This window comes from Mytilus galloprovincialis, chromosome 4 (assembly GCF_965363235.1).
Source record: "Mytilus galloprovincialis chromosome 4, xbMytGall1.hap1.1, whole genome shotgun sequence".
NCBI classification, from domain to species: Eukaryota; Metazoa; Mollusca; class Bivalvia; order Mytilida; family Mytilidae; genus Mytilus; species Mytilus galloprovincialis.
This window is the reverse complement of record NC_134841.1, coordinates 27,384,207-27,400,188: the sequence shown is the minus strand read 5'-3', so window position 1 is coordinate 27,400,188 and position 15,982 is coordinate 27,384,207. Positions and strand designations below refer to the sequence as shown.

The 15,982-nt window shown below is 32.0% G+C and overlaps 1 protein-coding gene across 5 annotated transcripts in view; it reads right to left on the bottom strand.

Annotated features, from left to right (window-relative positions):
* Positions 1–15,982, bottom strand: part of LOC143071750 (uncharacterized) — a 41,748-nt gene that overhangs the window by 8,586 nt on the left and 17,180 nt on the right. Inside the window, exon 1 of one of the 5 annotated variants that reach the window (XM_076246294.1) lies at positions 2,367–2,412. The exons of 2 other annotated variants lie outside the window; for them this stretch is intronic. The gene's annotated coding sequence lies outside the window, so the exon portion shown is untranslated. Of the gene's footprint in view, positions 1–1,941; positions 2,340–2,366; positions 2,413–15,982 lie in introns of those variants that run through there. 2 more of the 5 variants (XM_076246297.1, XM_076246296.1) reach the window with 2 other exon arrangements.

Sequence of the window (15,982 nt, the reverse complement as noted above, 5' to 3'; positions counted from 1 at the left end):
TACCGCATCAGAAATTATCATCAACAATCGTTGGTAGGAGGATGGTAAACAGTGAGTGATTTTCTGCAGACACATTTCAAAAGTATTACAATACAATGATATAACAGAAATCCAAGTTCACTTTGTAAGGAATGGTCAAAGTTTACCGACTACAAACATAACAGACAGTGCAGTTAGTACAGTCACATAAAATGTGACTTTTATTTGTCCAGTTTTATAATGTAAACAGTATGAATAGTGCAGATCAATGGTGTCAAAGAGTTTATAACTATATAGGTTGCCAGGAAATATACACTTTCTTTGTTTGGAAAATATTAACTTGATGTGTTGTTATTATAGGTTACTAGGAAATATATTAGTATGTGTACTTCTCCATTAAAGTAAATGATATCTATAAACATGAACTTCTAGTGTACCTCAGAGAAGACTTTATATATTTGTCAAACAAAAAGAACGAAGAAACTAAAATAAACAGCAAAATACTACTGAGCTGCAGTGAGTCGAAAGTAAAAGTTATAAAAACGGTTTTTCTCTATCGATTTATGAGTTTCGAACAGCGGTATACTACTGTTGCCTTTATTTAAGTATCGCGTAGAATATATGCAGGCATAGATATGAAATGCTCGGATGTAAGGACAACAGATTATCTTATGTGGACATAAGAAAATTATCATTTTAAGAAAATGACAACCTATAGTGAATTCTATATAAATATGATGTGGTATACATGATTCCATGAACACGTTAAATACAAAAATACACAAAAGGTCTAGGTTTCAAAAACTCATACCTAGAATAAAATTGCTGGTTCTGTGTCGTATAAAACTTCAAATTCATATATATATGGTGCAAGAGACATCTAACTGTAGACAGAAAATATCTGTCGCTTGAAACTTGCATAACTAAAAATTCTGAGTACAATTTGTTCTTTAAGTAACCTGAGAGATTGTGATAAAACCTTCCAAGGAATAATTAAAAAGGACTCTGAGTGGCGTTACAGCAACCCCAAGACAAAAATAACCTGAAGCATGTAGAATTTTACATGCAGTCTTCAATATGTTTAAATATTATAATTGATAGTAGAATTTATTGTTAATTACATAAACTAATAGATAGTGAAAGAGAAGAGCATATTTGTGTATTATGCGTAAAACACATTTTGATTTACAGAAATTGTTCAACTATACCGTTGTTAACAGAAAGATATGTTTTCATTACCAAAATATCAATTTTAGTGTATTCAATTTATTTAATTTTTGACATCTATAATTATTTTCTATTCCCCATTTTAACAATTTAGTTGATTCGTTATGAATGCCTTTCTATATAAAAATTCACAAAGTATCACAATACAATACTTCTAGTTGTTTACATCTGCAACAAAGAACTCCCGTGAACTTCGGACGATTTTTTTTTTAATTATGATTTCAAAAAGCTAACTATACAATACATTTCGATATGGCAAATAAATCTCTCTCTTATACATTATGATGGTTTCTTTATTTTTGTCGTACGAAACGATTAATATAAGTTCGAACCGATTTCAATCGGTTAACTTTGAATTCACATAGAAACACGAAGTCCATAAATCATTACATGAAAGTGAATTAAGTCAAAGGTCTTTTATATTAAGGTGGATTTTCCAACCCATGCGAAGGCACCCTTTAACTTTGTGAGATCATATATTTTATTTACTTGCTATAAACCTGTCAAATAGTATGCACGGTTGTCAAGAATTCTTCAAGACAGCCAACAAGTCTTGTGCTTCAGGGGAGCGCAGTGCACAAGTGCTACATAATAATGTAAAAAAAAGTATTTTGTTTAATTTACGATCGTCTGTTAAAATATTCTATGACGTGCTAGGGTCATGTTTGTCTCTTTTAACAGCTCAGTTACAACTACAAATAATAAATATAATTACTTTTCGAAAGAATAGTATACCTATGTTTTATTCTCTGCTTGACGGGAGATAACTCTTCCAGACAAACTGATACATGTATATATGAGATGTCTTACAATCCACATTAGTAGTTTTATTCGCTGTCACTTTTCGTCATAACATATTATGTCTGTCTTGGTGTCCTCGTTGGAGTCCTTGTCTTAAATTTACTTTAAGTCCAATAGTTTTGAGCTTAAACAAAATGTGAGCTCAGTCAGTTTTATTACTATTCGTTTCTCTTCTGGTTTTTTTTCTGTCCCCCCCTTTGTCCCCTGTATATGCGATGTTGCAGGCTCTGTTATGGCATATGATGATCCGTTTATCTGTCTCTTCATACATTCGTTAAGTGGTAAACATTAGATTTTAACAATTTTACGATGTATATGTGTTTTTTTTCAACTTCGAACTCACTATGAAAATAACATACCGTACGTACACTGATTTCTGTTCTTTTGTCGACTTAACTTTCAATACCAAAATATTTTCCAAAACAAAACATTCATTTGAACAAAAGTGAAGATGTCACTGAAATTGGATGTATTTTAATTTGTTATACGTTATGGTAAATATGGCACTTTATCTGGCCACACAGCGGTCAAATTATTTACATTTTTATTGCCTAGGGTGAAATATTCAACTAAAGATTAACACTTGCGCAAGATTTCTTTTTGTCGACTTAACTTTCAATACCAAAATATTTTCCAAAACAAAACGTTCATTTGAACAATAGTGAAGATGGCATTGAAATTGGATGTATTTTAATTCGTTATACGTTATGGTAAATATGGCACTTTATCTGGCCACACAGCGGACAAATTATTTACATTTTTATTGCCTAGGGTGAAATATTCAATTAAAGATTAACACTTGCGCAAGATTTCTTTTTGTGTCAATTAAATTCATTTGGTTGAAAAGTAGTATTATTTAAACAACTTTTAACAAGTACTTTGAATTATTTAAGAAACCCCCGTTATTATACTTACACTACATAATCCAGTTTCATAATCAGTTATCAAATAAAAAGGGTTTACTATTATTTGAATTAGTAAGAAACACTTGTACACTATAAATAAATGAAAGCATGTACTTTTAAAGTACATAAGTTTGCATTTACTGTAAAGTTTAATTCATAATTTGTAAACGAAAGAACATGTCATCATGTTCATAGTTTACAGGTGCAAATAAAAACATGTCATTTAATTTACTGATTGAGCTGAGCCTTGAAAGATTTAGGACTCGGGGCAGAAACCTGACAATTGGGTATTCTGAATGCTTTTTTCGTTGTTATTTCTTGAATGGCGTTCGTTTGATAGTAGCATATATGATGTATCGATTTTCATTTAGTTGTTATTATATATAAGAAGATGTGGTATGAGGGCCAATATTAGACATATACGTCATTAACAATCGGTTTTTCATTTTCATAAAAAGTAACAAGAAAACAATACCGAACTCCGAGGAAAACTCAAAACGGAAGGTACATAATCCAATGGCAAAATCTAAAGCTCAACAAACGAATGGATTACAACTTTTATAATCCTGACTCGATACAGGCTTTACTGATGTAGAAATTTGTTTTATAGCTAGTAAACATCTCACTTGTTTGACAAATATGTCGACAAAGAAAAACAGAAAAAAATATAAACAAAGTACGAAACATTATAAAAGAACACAAAAATGTTCCATAGCACAATATGACAATGACGTGATGTAGTAGTACCGAGCCACGTCATATGGACATCACCCAAAATGACCCAACAGTTAATGTTAATAATATACACAGACAAATAAAAGACCCCTATTACACGTAATAAAGATGATAAACAACGTCAGTAACTAGAACCTAGACCATCGAGTATCATTTGTGAAGTTAATAAGGATTATGTATCAACAATGTCTTGATATCTTCCGATGTACCGGGTAAATTTTTTTAAAGAAAAGGGACGAGGCAGTCTTCGACATAACCCTGGTTCATCAACTTTCTGCTATTAAAATATTGTCTTCCCGTACTTCGCTAACGTTATATATTCGGCGATAGCAAACGAGAAACAACGACGAATGAAGTCAACTTCGGCAACAATACCCGAAAGTTTTAACAGCCAAAGTTCTCGATCATCATTCACCGAATGACTTAATTGTTGTCGATAATACATTATGGATTCGTAATAAATGTCAAAAAGCCGTTCATGGAGGATATTTCAACTACCAGCAACTTTAAACTAGCTACACAATATGATGATGGTCATTGTTTCTCTTTACACCATCTCAACGCTGTAATTCAGTAGCATACATGCAGCAATAAAGGACACCATAGCATAATGTATAGAGGAATTCATTGTACTTTCCTATACCGAAACTCGGTTAAGAATTAGAATCAAGATAAACACTAGCTTCACATGTAAATAAAGCTAAATGAAAAGTTCAACTTGTAAACATCAACAATTTTATAGTGACAGTGCAGGTATGAAGATACATAGACAAAGATTGAAAAGATAAAACATGAAGGAATTTAAGCATGAGCAGAATATTAAACTCCGAAGAAAAACAAAGACATCATATAGCTGTCAATTTCATTGATTCCGCGATACAATTTGTGATAACCGTATAGGGATAATCACGTTCAAATCACTTAAAGTTAACCTGGCCTAAATGATTATTAAAATATTTATCATAAAGTGAATACAGATTTAATACTTATGGAACTTTTGTTAAATTGAGAAAGAAACATTTACGGATTTAAATTGCTTGATCTTTGATCACCGACAGATGTATTGGTTCAATGTTGTCTTAAAGTCTCAATTCTTTCAAAGGTCAACTTTAAATTAAGGAGTTGAAACCTTACATTCCCCATGTTTTTCGAAGAGAATTCAGAAAGGTACAGATATGTCAAAAAATCAGACGTACCGAAGCACTGACTTTTGAGCTGATGATACTATCGGTGATATACAGTATATCAGCAGCGGTATCTATCCAGTGCAAGTTATAAAGAAGATGTCTATTTGCATCTAAACTCTTAAACATTACAAATAAATAAAAGCAAAACATTTTCTCATGTACTTTTAAAATACACAAGTTTTCATTTGCTCCAAAGATGCATTCATAAAATTTGCAAACGAATGAACATGTCATCGTGGTCATATGATCCTTCAAATCTAACAGTAAAATGGATATGTTTTATATAACTCAATGGATAATTTTCATCATAAGATATGTTGCATAATTATACTTTCTATTAACGATAAACCTTTATTTTATGAAAATCTTCGGGAAATGTACAGCTATTGAAATATTGTCATCCCGTACTTCGCCGATATCTTTTCCGTGAGCAACGGTATTTTAAAACACGACATCTAACGTTAGATATTCGGCGATCGCAAACGAAAAATAACAGCGAATGAAAAAGTTAACTTCGGCATCTATACCCGAAAGTTTTAATAGTCAAAGCTTTCGATCATCAATCACTAAATTGCTAAATTGTTGTCGATCATACACTATGGATTACGGTTATAAATGTCATAAATGTACTCATCATGGATACCAGTATTGATTTTTTTATTTACACAAGCCGCATGTTTCGTCTACAAAAGACTCGTCATTGACGCTCGAATTAAAAAAAAAAATTAAAAAGGCACAATAAAATAAGAAGTTGGAGAGCATTGAGCACCAAAAATTCATAAAGGCCTTGCCTAGTACAGTTAATGTAATCTATTCCTGAGGTAGAAAAGCTTTTATTAGAATTTCAAAAATTAAAATTTTTGGAAAACAGTTAATTCATAAATATGACCATATCAATGATAATTCATGTCAACACAGAAGTGCTGACTACTGGACTTGTGATAACCTCGGGGGAGGTGGGATAAAAACTCCACCAGCAGTGGCATCGACCCAGAGGTTGTAAATATACTCATCATAGATACCAGGATTGAAATTTTGTTTTTGCGTTAGACTCGCGTTCCGTCTACAAAAGAATAAAACCGTTCACCGAGGACAGTACAATTACCAGCAACTTGTTTCATATGGCTTTAAACTAGCTACACAATATGATGATGGTCGGTCATTTTTTCTCTTTACGCCATATCAATGCTGTTATCCAGTAACAAACATGAAGCGGTAAAAGTACACCACCGCATAATGTATGATAGACGAATTAATAGTACTTTTCTTGCAGACCGAAACTCGGTTAGGAATTAGAATGGAGATAAACACTATTTTCACATATAAATAAATTTAAATGAAAAGTTCAGTTTGTAAACAACAACAGTTCTATAGTGACAGGTATTAAGATATATAAATAGACAAAGATTGAAAAGATTACATGTAAATGGATTTTTGGTAGCATAATGAGAATATTGAACTCCGCTTAAAAATAACTAGAGGCTCTAAAGAGCCTGTGTCGCTCACCTTGGTCTATGTGAATACTAAACAAAGGACACAGATGGATTCAAGACAAAATTGTGGTTTGGTGATGGTGATGTGTTTGTAGATCTTACTTTACGGAACATTCTTGCTGCTTACAATTATCTCTATCTATAATGAACTTGACCCAGTAGTTACAGTGGAAAATGTTAGTAAAATTTTACAAATTTTGTGAAAATTGTTAAAAAAATATGACTATATAAAGGGCAATAACTCCTTAGGGGTCAATTGACCATTTTGGTCATGTTGACTTCTTTTTAGGTCTTACTTTGCTGAACATTATTGCTGTTTACAGTTTATCTTTATCTATAATAATATTCAAGATAATAACCAAAAACAGCAAAATTTCCTTAAAATTACATATTCAGGGGCAGCAACCCAACAACGGATTGTCTGATTCATCTGAAAATTTCAGGGCAGATAGATCTTAACCTGATAAACAATTTTACCCCCATGTCAGATTTGCTCAAAATGCTTTGGTTTTTGAGTTATAAGCCAAAAACTGCATTTTACCCCTATGTTCTATTTTTAGCCATGGCGGCCATCTTGGTTGGTAGGCTGGGTCACGCCACATATTTTTTAAACAAGTTACCCCAATGATGATTGTGGCCAAGTTTGGTTTAATTTGGCCCAGCAGTTTCAGAGAAGATTTTTGTAAAAGTTAACGACGACGGAAGACGGAGGACGACGGACGACGACGACGACGGACGACGGACGACGACGGACGCCGGACGCAAAGTGATGGGAATAGCTCACTTGGCCCTTCGGGCCAGGTGAGCTAAAAACATCATAAAGATGTCAATTTCATTGTTTCTGCGATATAATTTTCATGGTAACCGTAAAGGTGTAATTTCGTTCAAATCACTTAAAGTTAACCTGGCCTAAATGGCTATCAAAATATTAATCATAAAGTGAATATGGATCTTAATACTTATGGAACTTTTGTTTAATTGAGAGAGAAATGTTTGCGGATTTAAATTGATTGATCTTACATCACAGACAAATGTATTGTCTCAATGTTGTCTTAAAGTCTCAAATCCATAAACGGTCAACTTAAAATGAGGGCCAGGAGATGGAAGCAATCCCGCCACAATACCATCGTAGACATGCAGTCCTTCAGCAGCGGTATCTATTTAGTTCAAGCAAAAAAAAATGTCTAAATTTTGTGCCGGTTCAAAGTGCTTTTCTGGATTTACACCCATGCGAAGTCGTAACATTTGCCAAATTTCCAATTTTTAACAAACTATTCTTCATATTAAGATTTTTTATGTCGTTGATTTTGGAAAGATTAAAATCAATGGGTAATATCAATACATGTACTTACAAAGTTAACTTCACTAACATTTATAAAGCATTTAACTGTTATAAAAAAATATCAGAGTCCACTTTATGAAAACAATTTTGCTTATGTTTCTGTTAAATATAAAATATTTGAACGATATAGGAAAATGGTAAAATTTTCTATTTACAAAAACACAACAGCTTTAGTATAAATACGCTGACTGTATCTAGTAATAACAACAAAATTTATATTGATGAGATAAGATAAATCGATGACCCTTTTCAAGCATTAAATGGATACTGAACTCCCGAAATGACATCGACCTTTTTGATATTTCTGTGAAAATCGATGCCGTCTAGATATGTGATTTGTTCTATGTTTTAGTTTTTTATCTACGAATAAAGAGAAATGCAAGTAGAGAAAGAAGACATTAACCGAGACTAAAACATACGAACATCATTTTTAGACCAATATTTCAATATTAAGTCCGAATGTTCATACGTTTGGATTTAAATAAATTCTGTTAGTCAGTCAGCATTTTCATTTTGTAAACATTCATAGTGAAGAAAGACACTGATACGAAGATATGATGAACGACCTGGGACAACACATTAACACATAAATAGGTAATAAACTATTGTAAAAATACTGAACTCTGAGGAAAATTTAAAACAGAAAGTTAGTAATTAAAAGGCTAAATCAAACGTTCAAGCACATTAAACGAAAGGATAACAACTGTAATATTACAGACTTGGTAAAGGCATTTTCTAAACCTCTCACTTGTATGCCAGACGGATAAAATTCCGCTATATTTACAACGATGTGTGAACAAATAAAAAAAGACATTATAGGTACAAATAATAAAAATAGGGTACATCAGTACATTGTGTTATAATCTGAATCACTAGTGTTTAAAGAAAAATACTACAACTTCTGAGCATGGTAGCTACCAAGGATCAATAAAGCACATGTTGAAAAAAACCTGAGGCCAGTTTCATAAAAATGTCTTAGAGCTAAGACATGCCTTGGGATGGTCTTACGACATATCTTATTCTTAAGTGGGTTTCACAAAGTGGTTACAAATTAGGACATTAGTTGCTCGTAAAGTTAGGTCTGTACGACAGGTGTCTTACGATGGTCTAAGGATAGTCATAGGTTTGTTTTTATAAATTACACTCATTTTTTATATATCAATTTTGCAAATTAACTTATTATTACCTATTCTAATATGACGTGCTTCTTTCGCTTTGTAAACAACACCGTGATAAAATTCTCGATATATCTATACTTAGCGCAGACTCCAAGATGTACAAAAATGGCTGTTTAAATATGCCTCCCACGTAAATCCACATGTATCGTAACCTATGTGTAAACGGTTGTGGATTTCGCTGTGTTAACAATTACAATTGAATAAAACCCTACAGAACATTTATTCTGATTCTGATGCATAACAAAAAGAATTTACACATTAGAGAACGGAAAAATGGACAAAAACAAAATAAATTAAAATTCCGCGAAATTCCAGTAATGATTTTTGCGCATTAACGTCATTTCAAAACATGACGTCATACGAATGAAAACGTCAAAGCTGAAGGTTTTTCTATTACGTTTACCTTCTAAACTCGGATACAATTGCATTAAAATAAAGTATTGAGGTAGGTGTTGCTTGTTTTCTGTTCTATTGCATTATTCGCACATTTACTGATTTCAGCAAGTCAACATGGCGGCTCCTTGGTTACAACATGTCAACAGTGAATTTGACGGTAGCTTACGATAAAAAATGCAAATTTAAAATTGCAAATGTTGGGTTTACTGAGAAGTAAAAAAAAAGTAATCACATTTTTTTTCTAGCGGTTAGTTAAGAAATCATTCATTCAGGTTTATTAGATTTGTTTTACATTTATCGAACAGTGGGTAAAATAGAACAGCCACACACACGGTATACCCATCATCGCTTCAGTTTTTTAATGATCGTATCTGTCCTATTAGAATCGAAATAATTCATGGAAGCCATAGATTTGTTGGAAATTTACACATGGCCTGGGCCATGATATTCGTTAATTTTATCCCTCGCTAACGCTCAGGATAAAATTCGAATATCACGGCCCAGGTCATGTGTAAATTTCCAACAAATCTATGGCTTCCATGAATTATTTCTTAATTATCTCAAGTGGTCTAGTAAGTATTTCTACTACTGTAATCACTAGCCAGTCAATACTTAGATTGTGAGTTTGAACCCCGCTTGTGCGGGTACACTCGACTACAATCTTAAATGACAAGGATTGTCAGTTTTCCTATCGAAGTTCGGTGGTTTTCTCCGGGCACTCCGTCTTCCTCCAGCGATAAAAACTGACCGCCACGACATAGCCCAAAGGTGACGCTTCAAACTGGCGTTCAAAGTGGCGTTAGATGTCAAATTGATGTTCACCGATTTGACTCAAGTTCTAATATTAGATTTATAACAATGCAAAACATTTATCAAAATTATATAAAAAAAAGTCTAAAATAAACAATATACCGGACATGGGATCGAAAATATGAAGCTTTTTTTGTGCATTTTAGTCTAGACCCCATCTAATTAACTGTCGAGTTGACCTCCAAATACCTTCGATTGCCATATAAGCGATATAAATGAAAATATAGATATAAATAGATAAAAAGTAAAATCACAAAAATACTGAACTCAGAGGAAAATCAATTCGGAAAGTCCATAATCACATGGCAAAATCAAATAACAAAACGCATCAAAAATGAATGGACAAGAACTGTCATATTCCTGACTTGGTACAGGTATTTTCAAATGTAGAGATATCAGACTCGTTCATTTGGTTTTTTCCATGTCTGTTTAACTTCTTATTTAAGATTAGAAATATATGTAAAATCGTTTTTACCTGTATAACAATGATTCTGTTTGTGGATCAAAACAGTCAATCAAAGGATTTACCTTTGTTTCACTTTCAATGTTGACATTCTTATCCTTAATTGAACACGCACAACGCATGCGCTATCCATCTCTAGCTAAGCGGTTAAATTGAAGTTCCCATGAATACGGATTCAATGAGGTCTAATTATTCAGTTGCAAGTTAATATTTCATCATCAATGTTTCTTAGCTTATTTTGACCAAACTAAACCATACTGGCTGCTAAATGCAACATATTATTTCACTTTTTCACTTTCATTACTGATTGAACCAAAAAAATCATATTTTATATTTTTTTATATATCTCGTAGCTAGTGCCCCTTTAAAACAATCATATTTTATAATTGAATCCTCGTTTGGTTGTTTAAAAGTTTACCGCGAAATGGTTATTTGCATTTTCATAAAGCAAAAATTGCATGCCTTAGTTATATAACCAGCGTACTAGAAAAAATGTCATCGCCGATATAAGGTTTTTTTGTTGATCTATATCTCAAACTAATATCAGTTGAAATCTTTTTAATATGTAATAACAAATATGGATTCTAACCACTATTTTTTAACACATATCACACGTCTTATGGACAAAGGTTATAAAGATGCTTTCAAACATAGAAACATCTAAATCGGAAACAATGTTCGTGCCACGTGTCACTTCATACCACAAAGCCTTGAGTAAGTTATATATGATGTATATGAAAGTTTTCTGTCCTAAAACAGGGGTGTAAATAACAATGATGAAAAAGACTTGTTATATTATTAACAAAATTTCTATTTGCAGCTCATTTTAAATTTAATTTAGGCTAATTTTTATGACAAGTAGATTAACGACAAAAAAAAATGAAAAAGACCAACAACAGCCATAGGTTACTGACTTGATGAAATTTATGGTCATCGGTGATACGGATAATCCCTACCCATAAACCAATAAGATGTTGGTGGTGAAGGTAACAGTTTTGGAAAAAATGACTGCAATACAGTTCAATGGTTCCTTGGAATACTGTTTACTGAATAAATATAAGTCAATATGCAGGATTCTATATGAATGTTCTGTTAACGAAGAGTAAAAAGTTCCAAAGGGGGGAAATTTAGTTGTCGATTTACCCGTACTGTCAATTTCTTGTTGGAAGTTAAAAAAAATGTAGCAGATCAACACTTTATCTTTAACATTGAATTATTAAATGAGAAGATATTGTCTTTATGGCGAATCGTTACGTTCAAGAATTTTGCTATTTTCTTGCTCTTCTTATTCATGAGCTCTTGTTTAAGACATCCTCGAACAAAAAAACGCACACAGTGGCTATAAGACTGATACGATTGGTTTTCATAAAGATGTTGACAGTTGGTTTAAAAACACTTCCACCAAACGTTTTATGTTACTAACCTGTTATGTAATTTGCGAACGAATGAACTGGTATACTTTGTCATTGGCTCTACATTTCAATTGTTAATAGTTGTGGACGAAATGCGGGTTCGGAGTACTAAAATATTATCCCTGCAGTCATTTTCTGTGAACCTTCTCTTCAGAAATAGTAAAAAAATCTATCAAATTTGAAATCTTTTTTTCTGCCTTAGGTTCAGATTTAAATTTATATACAAAAAAGTAGGGTATACGCTAATGAGATATCAACTTAACAAAATGTATGATCAAAGTATTTTTTATTATCTAACAGTCTTGACACATCAAAGATTATCCCAGTTGATTAGATCTCCAAGAATATATTAATGATGGCATTTAATTAACGTTAATGCACGTTTCTTTTTCAAATTGTAACACGTTTATAGAAGTTTAAATAATAAAGAGGTTAGTAATTACAAGAATTGGACCTAAATGTTAATGATTATGCGCTAGCAACCACAAATATTTTTTTGCATTATGAAATGTAAAGCAATTATTGAATTTTATATATATTTCAAATACTTCTTTTGCATGCTATCATGGTCTCTTTTATTTCTTTTACATTTTTCAAATAATTGAACTTGAAAGACTCGATTCTGTCACTTTATTATACATTAAAACAATCAGGAAATATGCCTTTTGTATTAAATGATATAAAACACAACCAAATTCAAACATACTAGCTATAAACAACTGGCGCTTGAACTGCATTTCAGGATGAGACATACTGTTGAGGAGATTTCATATAATAATATACTGTGGCAATCAACACACATTGTATAAAAAACTATTTGAAAGGAACGGCTTCATGAGGCATTCATAGTTAATTAAAACATCTATTTTATTTGGGTTTTTATTTTCCTGTAATTATTGGGACATGGGGTGAGGGGAGGGGTATCTTGCTTTGCCTCAATTTAAGTATTTAGGTATTTAAGTGTTCGGTCTAGGAGATCTTTAAAATATTAAAACAATTTTGAGACTGATATGAAATGATTGCTGAAAAGGATAACAGGAGGTGCCAAAAATACTGGACAGTTCGACAGACTGCATCTTCACATAAAGAAATACAAATGACAATGTCATTAAACTCATCATAGATACAAGGATAGAAATTATGTATTCGTGCAAGACGCGCAATAAAGTTTAGACATGTATATATACTATGTATATAATATAAATGAAAATGTAAGGATAAAGCTTTGAAAATTTCAAAATATTATTAATATTTATGAAAGCCTGAAAACACGTCTTTTGATTTGGAAAAAAAAACTGGGATTTCCGACCACCTCCATTATCAAAACTATTCAAATAATATTTTATGATGTAAACCAGTGCACTAGTCGTCCCTTGATATTATTGCTAGTGATTGCTTTGGAATCGCATGACGGGAGATGCATTATACACTGTCGACACACCTAGTTTTATCATATTTGACGTTTGTCTGGTAAAGTATTACCACCAAAAGTCACAAAGGTATTTTCGTAAGGCAGTGAGAGGACCCTATCGCTTACTTTGTTTGTGGGTAGCAAAGAATCTTTTTGGTCTAATGACACAAATTTTGTTACTTTTGTTGTCAATCATCTCAGCGCAAGAAGTTATTGTAATATATATCCATCATCAAGATGTTCATTGGACTATAACATTGATTATAGTCAAATAAACAGGCTGTCTTCATATAATTCTGATTTGAATACAATTGTACCAGCTATTCTATAATTTCTTTATTCCTCAAGTTAAAGTTCACATCCTACGTTAATACTAGTATTCAGAAACTTATAAAGAAAGCTAATATCGTTGTGAGTCTCTTATAACAAAATTCATAATAGTAAGTGTCTCAACAGATACTTTGCTGATGTGAGCACAAAAAGTAGAGTTGTCCACATGTATTTGCGTATGCCTTACAAGATAGAGTCGTGAAAGTTATTGAACCACTCCTGCCAACCATTTTTTCACAGACCCTTTCTAAATCCCAGTAGTGTTAATTTGATGATATAAAATCTTTTCGAGCATAACCTGTTAACATAGAATTATAATTTTCAACATAAGTTCCCCATGTGTCAACATTTGGCCCTCGAACTTATTGAAAAATAGTAATGTTATCCAAACCCAGTTGCTTTCATTTCAAAGTTTTTGTGCAGCAAGAATTTTTGCGATGTCACTTTTGTGTAATAGATATATTGAAATATGAGAATTTGACATAAAATAACCATTTTGCGCATGTTCCAAATTTCATCCTTATTGTTTAAAGAGATTTTAAGCTCTTATACCATTATGAAAGATAAACTTCAAACTGTAGATTAGTACTGTTCATATATATTGATGTTCGACAGACTAATGTCTTGTAATCATCTGAAGGATGTTATATGGCAGATTAATAATACTTTTCAATTGTTGAATTCAAGGGTCCAAAAGGGCTTCTCAGTTATTGCCATATAGATGCACTGAACGCCTACTACCCACTCTGTTAAAATGTGTATCGACAGTTAAAATGATAAAAACATCTGGGCGATAATGTATGTTGTATGTAGTATAAAAACTTCAAAAGAATGAAAGGATGATTTTAGAACAAAAATTCCGAAAATAATTGCCAAATACAATAAAGGTTATCTATGCTTTGGGTTATAACTCTAAAAAGATGATCCATAAATTAAGACACATTTAAAAAATATGTACAAGTAGAAAAAAAAAACTGACTACGCCATGGCTTAAAAAAGACAATCCGACAAACAATAGTGCACACAACACAACAAAGAATAAGAAAGATGAAGCAACAGGAACCCCAACAAAAAACAAAAACTGTGGTGATCTCAGGAGCTCCGGAGAGTTCGCAGATTTTTCTCCACATGTGACACATGTCGTGTTTCTCATGATAGCACACACCCGGTAATACGTCTAATTCGGTAAATTATATTTGTGAAAATGGGAAATGTTTATTAATAGATACTGTGAATTAATTTATTTTCGTCGGTATCAATTTTCATGGATTGACGAATACATGAATATTTGTTGATATTTGATTTCGTGGTTTGACAATCTATGCATAGAAATAAAATTGGGAATGGAAATGGGGAATGTGTCAAAGAGACAACAGCCCGACTATAGAAAAGACAACAGCAGAAGGTCACCAACAGGTCTTCAATGTAGCGAGAAATTCCAAAGCCTATTGAAAATATGTTATTCATTGAACATTTGAATTCGTGGTTCACCTGTACCCACAAAACCCACGAAAATTGGTATTCAACGAATAATAATGTATCCACATGGTATACTACTTTTAAATACATAAATAAAGTGATATGTATGCATTTAATGACTATTTTGATACCGTTTAGCATATACAAGTGCTTTAGTCCTTATATACTTTAATAGTATATACAAAAGGTTTCTTTATTTTAAAAAATCTATGGTATTTCCGACCACCTACACATAAAAACTGTGTCATTCAACTCAATATGTATAAAGATATGTCTACTTTACTTATTGTATACAAGTGGAACAGTTCTAATGATTTGATTCATATTATATAATCAGCGATTAAAGTATTTTAGATATATAGAGAACTTTTGACAACATAGTTAAAAAACTGAAGGTTGATAGACACTTAAATAAAAACCTATATATGATACAATTTTGTACATTTTCGCGAAGAAACGTTAAACGTAGAGACAATCAATAACACGTTATCATATAGGAATATGAAGTAAATTAATTTAACAGTTAAATGTTATTTCAATGAGGTATAAATTGAAAAAAGGTAAACAACAAAAATACCAAACTTTAAGGAAGATTTCCAACGGAAAGTCTATTATCAATAAGTTCTTGCAACGTAACCTTCTTTGCAGAATCTCAGATTCTATGATTACAAATGAGTCAGGCTTCTAAGTGTAATTATTAAGTATATCTGTTGCAATAAGGTTACAAATTTTAATGGTGCATTGGATATATGCTTTTTAGAGCTATCACTTGTTTGCTACTTAAGGTATTCGTATCTAAATATCTAAGATAACTGATTGTTTACTTCATTGACA